The 13,609-nt window shown below is 44.8% G+C and overlaps 1 protein-coding gene across 11 annotated transcripts in view; it reads left to right on the forward strand.

The window, feature by feature from the left end:
* ITPRID1 (ITPR interacting domain containing 1) overlaps window positions 1-13,609 on the forward strand; it is a 347,534-nt gene that overhangs the window by 51,230 nt on the left and 282,695 nt on the right. For 5 of the 11 annotated variants that reach the window (XM_075315078.1, XM_075315076.1, XM_075315085.1 and 2 more), the window contains exons 1-2: window positions 9,945-10,159; window positions 11,648-11,707. The exons of 1 other annotated variant lie outside the window; for it this stretch is intronic. The gene's annotated coding sequence lies outside the window, so the exon portion shown is untranslated. Of the gene's footprint in view, window positions 1-5,745; window positions 5,814-9,944; window positions 10,160-11,647; window positions 11,708-13,609 lie in introns of those variants that run through there. 5 more of the 11 variants (XM_075315080.1, XM_075315079.1, XM_075315077.1 and 2 more) reach the window with 2 other exon arrangements.

The following is a 13,609-nucleotide window of genomic DNA, read 5'->3' on the forward strand; positions in this document are numbered from 1 at the left end:
CGGTGGCTCTGGTGCAGGGGAGATGACGACCGCATGGGGTGCTGGTGTACTCACTGTTAGTAAAACACACAAGTCTCTGGTAAACCAAGGTGATGGTGGCCGGTGCCGCGGCCGGTTGCGTTCGGGATCACCCACCCGGCTGGTGGTCTCTATCCTTTTCCTGCACTGTTGTGTAAAGGTGGATTTTCCCAGTATAAAACTCAGGAGTCCGCTCCCGGCTGGATGTGGCCTAATGAGCCGTGCCCGCAGACGCTGGCCCGTGGGATCTATGGGCCTTGGCGGTGACCTCTTAGCCCTAATCGGTTGGCTATTGTCTTCTATGAGGGACTTTGGGTGGGACAGGACCTCTAGTCCTGGCCTTAATCGGTTAATTAACCAGTTCCACTTGTTTCTGGTTCCTGGCTTCAGGGTCCGAGTACCCCCCTTTGTGCTACGGTTTCCGGGTCGGTTCCCCGTGTCGGTACCGGCGGGCTCCAACCCTGGCCCGGTCCACCTAGGTTCCACCGAGCCATCTTCCCATCTCCTGTTGACGGAGACCACCGTCTGCCTCCTAGCCATGGCACCAGGGCTCCTAGCCTGGCACCGCTCAACTTGGACTTGACTGCTGCAGCCCACACTCCTGTCCAAACTGAACTCTAAGACTGACTGTTTTCCCACCCCCGGGCTGTCTGGACCCCTGGGTGGACGTGTTCCAACCGCCTGGTCACGCCCACTGATGTGTCTATCTTTCCCTAAGGGGGGTGACTAAGGTTTACTGGTTGGCTGTGTGTTTCCTAATGAGGGAAGGTGTTATGCAGGGGCCTATTTGTGACTGCCTGGTTTTGCCAGGGCGTCACACTAGCGCTCATGGAAAACAGATGAAAGCGGACAGTATAAACTTCAAATAGGGTTTATTGAGAAGATACCTAATAATACAATTTTGAAAGCTGCAAGCAGTGGACAGGATTTGCTTGAACCTGTAAGGGTACAGAAAAATGGGATTATGTATAGGACTGCTGTGCTAATAATACTGTAAAAATAGTGAGAAGGGGAATGGATCAAATATATACAGTATATATATATAAAAATATTAAAAATATAAAACATTTCGGATACCTGCAGTTCTGGAGGATGTTTGTGTGGTCTTTAAGGAGGTAATATAGATCCAAAGTGGCGTGCAGAGATCCACTACTATAGGAAAAACAAAAGGTTTAAAATGAGTATGAGACAAAAAAGGGGTGGGGAGCGGGGTATGGGGTAATGGATTACAGTGGGTTCATAAGTATAAACTTGCCTTTTTGGGTTCCCAGATGGAGATAGGATTTGTAGTTTCGCTAGATAATGGACTGAATTAGCAGCAGGAGTGTATAGGTGGCTGAATATTGCCTAAGGGAATAAAATCAGTGAATAGGGGAAGTTAAGATTAGGTAATACTGTTACAAGGCAGGGTAGCACAGTGATGTTAGTACCTGTCATATGAGGGCTATCTGATCGGGGTGCCCAAATATCTAATGCTTAGATTAAATGTGGTGTCCAGAGGAGGATAAGAAGACTGTAAATATACAAAGATAGTGTGGAGCCCCCGCTCACCTTCAGGTCGCCTGAGGGTCTTCATGTGCTGAGAATCTTCCAACAACAGGTATGTCAGGTTAACTTCAATAGAAATCGTGACGCCACTCTCGGTAATTGCAGTCGGGGGGTGACCGCCACTGCAATTTAGCGAGCATCTGGGGCTCATGGTGTTTGCAGTCTGGTGTTATGGCCTCCCGAGAGTGAGGCTGGCCCCAGGTGTAGGTGCGTGTAGAACCACAGGTCGCAACTCACACACAGTCCAGAAATGTCTTTCAGGGTTTTTACTCACTTTTTGCTGGTGGAGTGAGACAACCCGGGCGATGCTATGATGAACCAGGGGGAACCGGGTATCCCTCAGGCTGGTATAGGGGTGACTGCTGACTCGCCTTCCTAGCACTTCTTATTCCGGATAGCCCCTAACTTGAAGTATTGCGGGATTCACCCAAGAACGTCACGACTGCCTTTCTCCCCTTTCTGACCCGTTTACTGACAGCGTGGACCAAGGATAAGATGGCTCCAGGCTCGATCCTCCTTATGGGCCCCCTCGTTGCTGTTGATGCTGCAGGCTCTGTGATGGTTGGTGTGGGACTTGTTGTTCACCCCACCGGCAGGTTTAGTAGGTAGTTAAACTTGAGCCTACTTCGGGAACCTGTTTCCCCTGCATGCCTAGCCCTCCAGAGGTCTCCGTACACGACAAGCTGGTTCCCTCAGTGTCCTCCAGACTAGCTGATTTCCCCAGCGTCTTTCCTTCCAACTTGTGGTGACTGAACTCCTCCGCCAGCAGCCACTACAGGTGCAGGGTTTGACTAGTGTCCTGCTCTTCAGCTCTCCACTTCATACTCGGCTGCTCCACTCATTCTCCTCTGACTGCCACTGCACAACTCCCATCTCCAGTCGCACTACCCACCACTAGCTGGGATGCGAGGGCTACGCCCCCTCCCTGGGTCTGCCCAGAGGTCACCTCTAAGCTGTGTGTGTGTCCTGGGTCCTTCGTGTCTGTGCGTACTCACCCTACTCAGCCTTTGGGATTACCTGTTTGTACTGACCCAGCATGGGTGCAGTACTCAGTGGTGCCTGACCAGGTCAGGGGCGCCACAATAGTCTGACTAGTTACAGGCTTAGCAAAGTGACTAAAAATCTGCCTGGTGCAGGAGAAGCAGATATAGTAAGCCTGCACTTGCCCTGCAGTGGAGGTCAGCTGTGCGGACGCTGGATACACAGGAACAGACTTTCCTTAGGAATGTGCTTAGAGGCACCGTGAATCTGATGGGAGCAGTGGGTGCTCGGGTTTTGTCGGTGAATTGTGGTACACCTCCTCAACCTTATTACAGATGAGTCTATAGTCCTATCCAGCTCTACTTTTCCACTACTCTGCTGCCTCAGCTTCCCCATGATCCACTTAAGCCTCTGCTATCCAGTCTCTTTAACCTCTGTGGCTTTAGCTAGTACTCCTCACTGTATCAACATCATTAGTCCATGCTGCATTCCATGTTTATCCAGACCAAAGGATCCACCACACCAAGTGAGACATAACACATACCGTAACACATAACACATAAGGCCTGCTTCTTTGCTCTCCTCTAGTCGCCCACCCCCCACACACACATTTCATCTATACCATATTTTATTGCATTTCCTATACTCTGGAACTTGCTAAGTGTGTGATTAAAACCTTCAAATTCAACTTGAAAAATCCACCTCTTCAGAAATGTCTACAATCTTCAATAAGTGTGATGCCACCTTTTTACACCATGAGTTGCTTCCAAATTCTTGATCTAATGTCTCTTTCCCTAACACCTTGTATATCGTAAGCCTTCAAGGCTCTCTCCTTCTGTGCCATTTTGTCACTGTTAATTTATGAATTCACACTTAAAGTGAACCTGAAAGCTAATACAGTTAGGTCCAGAAATATTTGGACAGTGACACAATTTTCGCGAGTTGGGCTCTGCATGCCACCACATTTGATTTGAAATGAAACCTCTACAACAGAATTCAAGTGCAGATTGTAACGTTTAATTTGAAGGTTTGAACAAAAATATCTGATAGAAATTGTAGGAATTGTACACATTTCTTTACAAACACTCCACATTTTAGGAGGTCAAAAGTAATTGGACACATAAACCAAACCCAAACAAAATATTTTTATTTTCAATATTTTGTTGCGAATCCTTTGGAGGCAATCACTGCCTTAAGTCTGGAACCCATGGACATCACCAAACGCTGGGTTTCCTCCTTCTTAATGCTTTGCCAGGCCTTTACAGCCGCAGCCTTCAGGTCTTGCTTGTTTGTGGGTCTTTCCGTCTTAAGTCTGGATTTGAGCAAGTGAAATGCATGCTCAATTGGGTTAAGATCTGGTGATTGACTTGGCCATTGCAGAATGTTCAACTTTTTTGCACTCATGAACTCCTGGGTAGCTTTGGCTGTATGCTTGGGGTCATTGTCCATCTATACTATGAAGCGCCGTCCGATCAACTTTGCGGCATTTGGCTGAATCTGGGCTGAAAGTATATCCCGGTACACTTCAGAATTCATCCGGCTACTCTTGTCTGCTGTTATGTTATCAATAAACACAAGTGACCCAGTGCCATTGAAAGCCATGCATGCCCATGCCATCACGTTGCCTCCACCATGTTTTACAGAGGATGTGGTGTGCCTTGGATCATGTGCCGTTCCCTTTCTTCTCCAAACTTTTTTCTTCCCATCATTCTGGTACAGGTTGATCTTGGTCTCATCTGTCCATAGAATACATTTCCAGAACTGAGCTGGCTTCATGAGGTGTTTTTCAGCAAATTTAACTCTGGCCTGTCTATTTTTGGAATTGATGAATGGTTTGCATCTAGATGTGAACCCTTTGTATTTACTTTCATGGAGTCTTCTCTTTACTGTTGACTTAGAGACAGATACACCTACTTCACTGAGAGTGTTCTGGACTTCAGTTGATGTTGTGAACGGGTTCTTCTTCACCAAAGAAAGTATGCGGCGATCATCCACCACTGTTGTCATCCGTGGACGCCCAGGCCTTTTTGAGTTCCCAAGCTCACCAGTCAATTCCTTTTTTCTCAGAATGTACCCGACTGTTGATTTTGCTACTCCAAGCATGTCTGCTATCTCTCTGATGGATTTTTTCTTTTTTTTTCAGCCTCAGGATGTTCTGCTTCACCTCAATTGAGAGTTCCTTAGACCGCATGTTGTCTGGTCACAGCAACAGCTTCCAAATGCAAAACCACACACCTGTAATCAACCCCAGACCTTTTAACTACTTCATTGATTGCAGGTTAACGAGGGAGACGCCTTCAGAGTTAATTGCTGCCCTTAGAGTCCCTTGTCCAATTACTTTTGGTCCCTTGAAAAAGAGGAGGCTATGCATTACAGAGCTATGATTCCTAAACCCTTTCTCCGCTTTGGATGTGAAAACTCTCATATTGCAGCTGGGAGTGTGCACTTTCAGCCCATATTATATATATAATTGTATTTCTGAACATGTTTTTGTAAACAGCTAAAATAACAAAACTTGTGTCACTGTCCAAATATTTCTGGACCTAACTGTACATTCTACCAGATCCACAGGCAGCATGTATCAGACACTGGCTGCATGATTTCAGCCATGTATGTTTGACTCTGAAAACTGCATTATTTCAGAAAAAAACATAGTTTAAAAGCCAGCGTGGCAAAAAACTACATGGTAGGATAGTCAAAAAGGCAGTTTCTCTTAGTACGCTACCCCTGGAGTAAAGGGTCTCTCCCTGCATCTGTGTAGCCCACCTGCAGCGGTCGACCCAGGGACACCACTCCACCTTAGGGGACGCCACAGGGTCTTCACTTTGGTGTTTCTGGCAACAGGCAGGTGGGTTTTGTATATGTATAGGAGTCGTGACGCCACTCACGGTTTGCAGTCAGGGTTATGGGTGACCGCCACTGCAGGTTTAACGAGTGTCTGTGGCTGAAGGAGTCTGCAGTCAGATGGTGTGGCCTCCTGTGAGTGAGGCTGACCCCAGGGGCTTGGGTGTGAAGAACAACAGGTCCTAGAATAACTCAGTCTCAGTCCGGAAAGTCTTTCAACTTGTTTTTACTCACTGTTAGATGTTTTGTGAGGTACCCGGGCGACGCTGAGATTAAACCAGGTGGAACCAGGAACTCCTTGAGGCCGATCTGAGGGTAACCATTAACTCTCCTTCCTATCACTTCTTGCTTCAGACAATCCCTGACTTGAAGTACCGTGGAGTCTATCCAGGGAAGTCGCTACTGCCGGCAATGTGGACCAGGTAAGATGGCTTCTGGCTCTATCTCCTTATGGGTCCCCTTGTTGCTGCTGAGGCTCGAACTCTGTATGGTTGGTGAGGTACCTCTAGTCCCCTCACCGGCAAGTTTAGCAGATCAATGAAAGGACGTCTACTCTAGGGACCTGTTCCCCGTGCGTGCCTAGTCACCAGCAGTCCCCGTACTCGACTGCCTCTCTTCAGGTGTCTTTCTGACTGACCCTCTGGTGACCGTTCTCCCCCGCTAACGGCTACTTCACGTGCAGGGTCTGACTAGCGTGTGCGTGCGACTGCGTCTCCTAGCAACCACCGCTCACTGCTACCAGACTGGCTCGCTCCTCCTTCTTTTCTGACAGCCTCTGGAGCTTAGCTTCCAGGCCCTCCACTAAACCCCTTGGCAAGAATTGATGGCTAGTTTCCTCCAGAGGCTATTCAAAGGTCCCATCTAATGGTGTGGGAGACCTGGTTGCTATGTGTCTGTGCGTGCACACCTCATTCTGTGAGCACTGTCCCAGCATGGGTGCAGTACTCAGTGGTGCCTGACCAGGTCAGGGGCGCCAAACATGCATGTATAAGGAAAGACCTGTCAGTCATTGGCAATGGGCAGTGAGAATGATGCCTTTGTGACTAGTCAATCATGCAGTTTGGTCCCAAGATGGCTTTTAAAGTATATAATTAATATAAGATGTCCTTCAAAGTATTAACACTGATCAGTTATATGGCACTTTGAATGCATACATAATACATCCAAATGCCTATGTCAATGTACTTATATGTATAACTAAGGGCGGCTTTGCACACTACGACATCGCGGGTGCGATGTCGGTGGGGTCAAATCGAAAGTGACGCACATCCAGCGTTACTTGCGATGTCGCAGTGTGTAAATCCTAGATGATACGATGAACGAGCGCAAAAGCGTCTTTATCGTATCATCGGTGCAGGCTCCGACATTTCCATAATGCCGGTGCTGCGACAGGTACGATGTTGTTCCTCGTTCCTGCGGCAGCACACATCGCTGTGTGAGAAGCCGCAGGAGCGAGGAACATCACCTTACCTGCCGCCGGCCACAATGCGAATGGAAGGAGGTGGGCGGGATGTTTACATCCTGCTCATCTCCGCACCCCCGGCACTATTGGCCGCCTGCCGTGTGACGTCGCTATGACGCCGCATGACCTGCCCCCTTAGGAAGGAGGAGGGTCGCCGGCCAGAGCGACGGTCGCAGGGCAGGTGAGTGCATGTGAAGCTGGCGTAGTGATAATTTTCACTACGCCAGCTATCACAAGATATCGTACCAGCGACGGGGGCGGGGACTATCGCGTGCGACATCGTAGCATCGGCTTGCGATGTCGCAACGTGCAAAGCCCGCCTAGGCAAGAAAAGCAACCAAAAAAGGGATAAATAAAATCTAAAGTTTATTTTGACCAGTATATAGTACAGAAATATATTAAAAACATGAGTGCCAAAAAACATAGATCTGTTCCACTTCACATGGGGATCACATAGTGTAGCAACATACAGATGAAAGTATCATGAAGCATGCAGCAAAAACTATTATCAGCATAAGGCAAGTGCACAGTTAATACTATGTTATAATTAGTGCTATGCACCACAAATAATCCACTAGGTGTTATATAACAATTATACCTCAGTCACCATGTGTAGGACAGGGGTCCTCAAACATATACTGCTGGATTCATACAGTCAATGTCTGACACATGCTGTCCATGGATTGGGCACCATCTATTAACTGTCAGGATTGCTTCAATGTACTTGATTTATATGCTATGCATGGAAACGTAGGTAGATAGCGAGTTCAACTACAATGGAAGTCTTCAAAAAGAGATTGGACAGACATCTGTGTGTGATGGTTTAGTGAATCCTGCTGTGAGCAGGGGGTTGGACCAGATGACCCAGGTGGTCTCTTCCAACTCTACGAGTCTATGATACCCTTTCTTTATGTACAGTATCCTGGAATGAATTCTGTTTTCAATAAATAATAATAATATAGAACATCTATCAATTCCGAAAACAGGCATTTCTCAATGATTCTTAAGATTTGAACATGCACATATACACAAATAGAACACACATTTTTAACTATTTCAAAACATTTGAACACATATATGTGACTCCCTGGACTAGCCAGGTCGTCACAGGTAGACCCCCTGCACAAACACCAGCCCCTAAAAAGGTATAACCAGCCAACTTAAAAAACCCTGAGTCACCCCTCTCGGGTCCTGACATTCCCACCAGGGGGCGGAGCCAGGCAGTTGGCCACACCCACTGAGGAGTTCGGATGGCCTGAGGCGGGAAAAACACAAGCAGATCAGTTGTGGAGGTGAAGGAGAGCAGTAGCAGCGTGTCAACGTCTGTCAGGGATCTGGGTAGAAGCCCAGATACCCTGTGACCAGGAGGCAGACGGTGGTTCCCGCCTGCAGGAGCCGGGAAGACGGCTGGTGGAACCGTAAGGGACCTTGGCAGGGTAGTGGCCCGCCGGTACTGAACCGGGGAACCAACTGGAAACCGGAGCACCAGGACGGGTATTCAGACCCAGAACAAGGTCCAGAAGCCACTGGATCACGTCGAATTCACTGACTGAGGTTTGGACCTTAGGTCCTTTCCCGTCCCAAGACCCGAAAGACGGCAACAGCCCACCGAGGGGGATAGAAAGCCACCGCACAGGCAGAGAGATCCCACGGGCCAGCGCCTGTGGGCAAACGGGTTCCCCAACACACATAAAGCCGTGGAGCAGACTACCATTGCTGAAGCATAGGCAGTCAAGTTCTACCACAGAGGTGCAGGAGAAAGGCGGGAACCACCAACCTGAGTAAGGGGCAAAGCGCAGCCGGCTGCGGGCACCGACCACCATCCTTTTTGGTTTACCAGAGACTCCGGTGTATCTGTCATAGTGAGTACAACAGTGCCCTCGGGCCACGCATCGCACCGCACCATCCTGCCCGCACCTCGCAACCACCGGGCCCCGGGACCATCACCCCCTGCCCACGGAGGGGTCAACACCAGGCTGCATAACACTGTCCCCGGGAGCCTAGTTAATGGCAGCGGTGGTCGGTGGTGTCTACATTCACCACAACCCGTGGGTGGCATCACGAACTTACATTCCTAAACGCCACGGCCTCGGCCGTGAACCTTCCCCACCGAAATCCCTACACGTAGCACCAGCTTCCCTTCAGAGCGACGTGACCCCCGGGTCCGGGAGGAGCTCGAGCCACCCACCGACGAGCACGGATCCGAGCGGCTCGGCAGCCAGCCGAGCCCCAGGGCGGTACATATACACTGATGAGCAAAAGGGTAACAATGTTTTAAACCTTTGATTTTCAGGCTCCATATCTCACCATCCACTACAGTTTAGAGCGTGAACCTACCATAATTTTGTAGACAATAATCTTGGCTATCTCATACATAAATGACTTACATCTATTTAGCATATGGTTAGTTACGTAGATTATTGTAATGTCACTGGATTGTTACTCTTTTTCTCCTAAAAATCTAGATCTTAGTTATTGGTTAGTATTTTGTAAATCCACCTTTGGCTTTCAGCACTGCATGAATCCTCCTGGGCATGCTCTCAATCAGACTCAAGCACATCTGATAGAACACCATGTCATCCTTTTCATACCCATAGTACTCGAGTGTATGAAGTAACTTGTATGATAAAATTATAGTGGTCTCACGTTCGAAGATAAAGTGGTGTGAAGTGGTGAGATATGCAGCTTGAAAGTTAAAAGTTCAAAACATTGTTACCCTTTTGCTCATCAGTGCATATACTGTATATCGTACAATTCACCATCTCATTTAACCTATATAGAAACATATACAGTATCTTCAGTAAGAAAATGATTTTTCAGGAAGGCATGTGATGAATATTAAGTTTCCACTGCCATTTCTTTGGTACAATTGTTTTGCAATGCAAATAGCAGAGTGTTCATTCAATAGTACCATAACCATGGAAACACTAAAAAAAGATGTTTCCCTACTTCCTTGGGCTAGTGCAATCCTTTTTCTTTTTCTTTATGGCCTTGCCAATTTGTGTAAAAGAAGCAATACATAGCTAGTGAAAGTGAATGAAGTATCTGACCCTAGTAATCAAGTTTTCCTTCCTATTTTGCATTTGTTTGTGTAGTGTAGAAATGCTGCGGGCTATTGACTCTGTTGTTCGCTCCTTGTCTTATGGCACTGTGGCTGTGAGATCTGTGAGTGCACTGGGATGTGTTATGGTGTAAGGAGAGCTAAGAGTCACAGACAGTAAGTCAGATCCTCCATCCGTGTAAAGATAGGGACTCTTCCGAGAAGACGTTACTCCGGGCTCCTGTCCTGCCGTGGCTCACTACCAGGTAAGTATGTGTGCCGTGATTATGACGCACATATCCATAACTGTTTTTATAAAACATTTTTGTAATGATATTTGACTTTCATGTAAATAAGATTAGAATTTCCCAAAAGATCATTTGTGATCACATTTCAGGAAGTGTTTATGTGAGGTAAATACTATACTGAATATGTAGACTTGTTTCCTGTTTAAAGAGTAATTCCCACTCCCACGATGTTACAAAATCAATTCTATCTAGCCATATCTTATTGGTATTTGTTTCTGGGAACTGTGGGTGACAACCAGTAAGTGATCATAAAAAACAATCACATGTCACTGGGCCACAAAACTCATGCATGCCCAGTAATACATGAGGCACAGATTGTAGATTCCCAGAGGCTATTGAACTGCTAATAATTTTCTCTATAGCACTCTATAATGTACTCCACAGTATCTCTTATGGGGAGCCGCCCCTCAGCAGAAAACTGGGATTTTTTCAAAGGAAATTTTTTTTTTCATTTAGAAGTGAGAAAATAGTGAGAAACTACATATACATACTAATGACCGTCACACACCATTTAAAGATATGGTCGTCTGTTCCATAACGTATGGAGATCTCACTAATACCTTAATACAACTACCGATCCATAGTACAGGATATTAACATCATGGTCGACCCTTCTATTAGTATAGTCGCCACCTACCACCTGTTTCCAGGAACCGGTCACATAGGAAGATGAAACTTATCTTATCATCACATGGAATGTAGATCCAAATAAATCATTCCCATGAAGTACAGATCCAAATTAAACACTCCTAAAGGTGCAAACACGGGGTAGGTGGCGACTATACTAATAGAAGGATCGACCATGATGTTAATATCCTGTACTATGGATCGGTAGTTGTATTAAGGTATTAGTGAGATCTCCATGTGTTATGGAACAGACGATCATATCTTTAAATAGTGTCTGATGGTCATTAGTATGTATATGTAGTTTCTCACTATTTTCTCACTTCTAAATGAAAAAAAAAATTCCTCTGAAAAAATCCCAGTTTTCTGCTGAGATACTGTGGAGTATATTATAGAGTACTATAGAAAAAATTATTAGCAGTTCAATAGCCTCTGGGAATCTGTACAATCTGTGCCTCGTGTGTTATTGGGCATGCTTGAGTTTTATGACCCAGTGACATGTGATTGTTTTTTATGATCACGTTTTATATGACAATGATCTTTTTAGATTTCACTTTATTAAAAGCTATGTTTTAGGAGTATTTTTTGTTTGTGCCCTCTCCTATACCCATACTGCTGGGCTGTATTTTGATTGTGGGTTGTTATATTGATAAGGTATCCTGCTGATTAATAATATATGACAACCAGTCAGGCCACCAAAAAAGCCACTACTCCATGCTTTTCTACAGACCTGCCCAGACAATATATTGCAGTGATGTACTTTATCATTTTCCCTTTTTGTATTTTTTTTTTAATTATAATATTTATTATTATCTTTTGTAGAAAAAAATGTGCAAATTCACTACATCGCCACGTATTCCAGTCAATCTACCACAAATATGGGTATATCTGCATAAGTTATTGTCACAAAAAATGACTGTCTTACAGATCAAAGATAGACTATAATTTAATAAACAATCAAGTAGAAAAATCATGTTTTAACTCGTAACATAACGTAACATTTCATGTGACATTTCCCTAAACTCCACTATGTCTTTAACTGTGGTCTTAATTAGACAGTGTAGAACACCATGTATTCACAACTAACTCTATTATTTGGGCCCTGACCCAGTATTGTGTGGTTACTATATGGCACTGTTATGTAGTAGTGTCAATTATGTTCACTTTTTTATTATTTTACATTCTAATTAAAAAAATGTGACCCACTCAATCCACTCCCTCCCAAATTTCTTGGCCAAGGACCTCCATCTATAATTCCTCTATTTATAATTTGGATATACGGTACATCCATAATTCATCCATAACAGCATTCTTTGTCATTTCCATTTCTACACTTCTTACAGAATTATAACTTCTTTAGAGAAAATATGGAAAGAAAACCTACTATTGGCAGCTACGCAACTGGCATATAGAGGAACAGAACTCCACATTAAAAGGCTAAACACATTTTAGTATTGATAAACAAATCCTTAACCCATTCCCCCCGAAAGCTGTTCTCACCTTCTTAACCAGGCCAAATTTTATAATTCTGACCAGCGTCACTTTTTTTGATAACTCTGGAATGCTTTAACATATCCCAGTGATGGTTAGAGACTGTTTTTTGGTTTTTTTTTTAAAATATTGTACTTGATATTAGTGGTATATTTTAGTTCATATGATTTACATTTATTTATGAAAATATCATAAATCTAACAAGAAATGTGAAAACCTTGCAATTTTCGAACTTTGAAGTTTTATGCCCTTAAACAAGATAGTTATACCATACAAAATGATTAATAAATAACACGGGGGAACACTATTCTCCTTAAGGAGACTTTGCAAGCCAGTCTGGCTGCCAGGTAAGGGGACTTATAGCTGCAATGCCCCTAAAATTTCACGGGGGAACACTATTCTCCTTAAGGAGACTTTGCAAGCCAGTCTGGCTGCCAGGTAAGGGGACTTATAGCTGCAATGCCCTACTTCCAATAGGTGGCGCTGTGCTAGAGTTTGTCTCCTTTACTGGAGAGACAATTTGAATAATAAATAACATTCACCACATGTCTACTTCACATCAGTAAGGAATTTATCCAGAGGTGTGGTGAGCACCTTGAACTTACACGTTTTACGGAATGTTATGACGTTGAGCTTTGACCCCAAATTTTCCATTTTCATAAGGGTAACAGGAGAAAATGGATCACCCAATTAGTTGTGCAATTTCTTTTTAGTATGTGGTGGAAAACTACTGTTTGTGCGCACAGGACAGCTCAGAATGGAAGGAGCACTATTTGAGATTTAGAACACAAAATTGTCTGGCATAGATGGCAGTTTGTGTTTACAGAGAATCTGCTGTGCCAAAACAGTAGAAACCCCCCACAAGTGACCCCATTTTGGAAATGATACCCCTCAAGGAATTTATCTGTAAGTGTGCTGAGCACTTTAAACCCACAGGTGCTTCACAGAAATACAGAATATTGCACTGTAAAAATGAAAAATATATAGTTTTCCCACAAATTGTTGCTTTAACCTCAAATTATTCATGTTCTGAAGGATAACAGGAAAAAAGTGCACCATAAAATTTGTTGTGTACTTTCTTCCAAGTACACTGATACCCTGTATGTGGTGGAAATCTCATATGTATGTGGTGGAAAACTACTGTTAAGATGCACAGCAGGGCTCGGAAGGAAAGGCAGACCATTTGACTTTTGGAGTGCAAAATTAATTAGCTGGAATAGAGAGTGGACACAATGTGGGGTTTACAGGATTCCCTGATGTAATTCACTGAAAAAGGAAAAAAAAAAAAAAAAC

The sequence above is a fragment of the Anomaloglossus baeobatrachus genome, chromosome 6, assembly GCF_048569485.1.
Source record: "Anomaloglossus baeobatrachus isolate aAnoBae1 chromosome 6, aAnoBae1.hap1, whole genome shotgun sequence".
NCBI lineage: Eukaryota > Metazoa > Chordata > Amphibia > Anura > Aromobatidae > Anomaloglossus > Anomaloglossus baeobatrachus.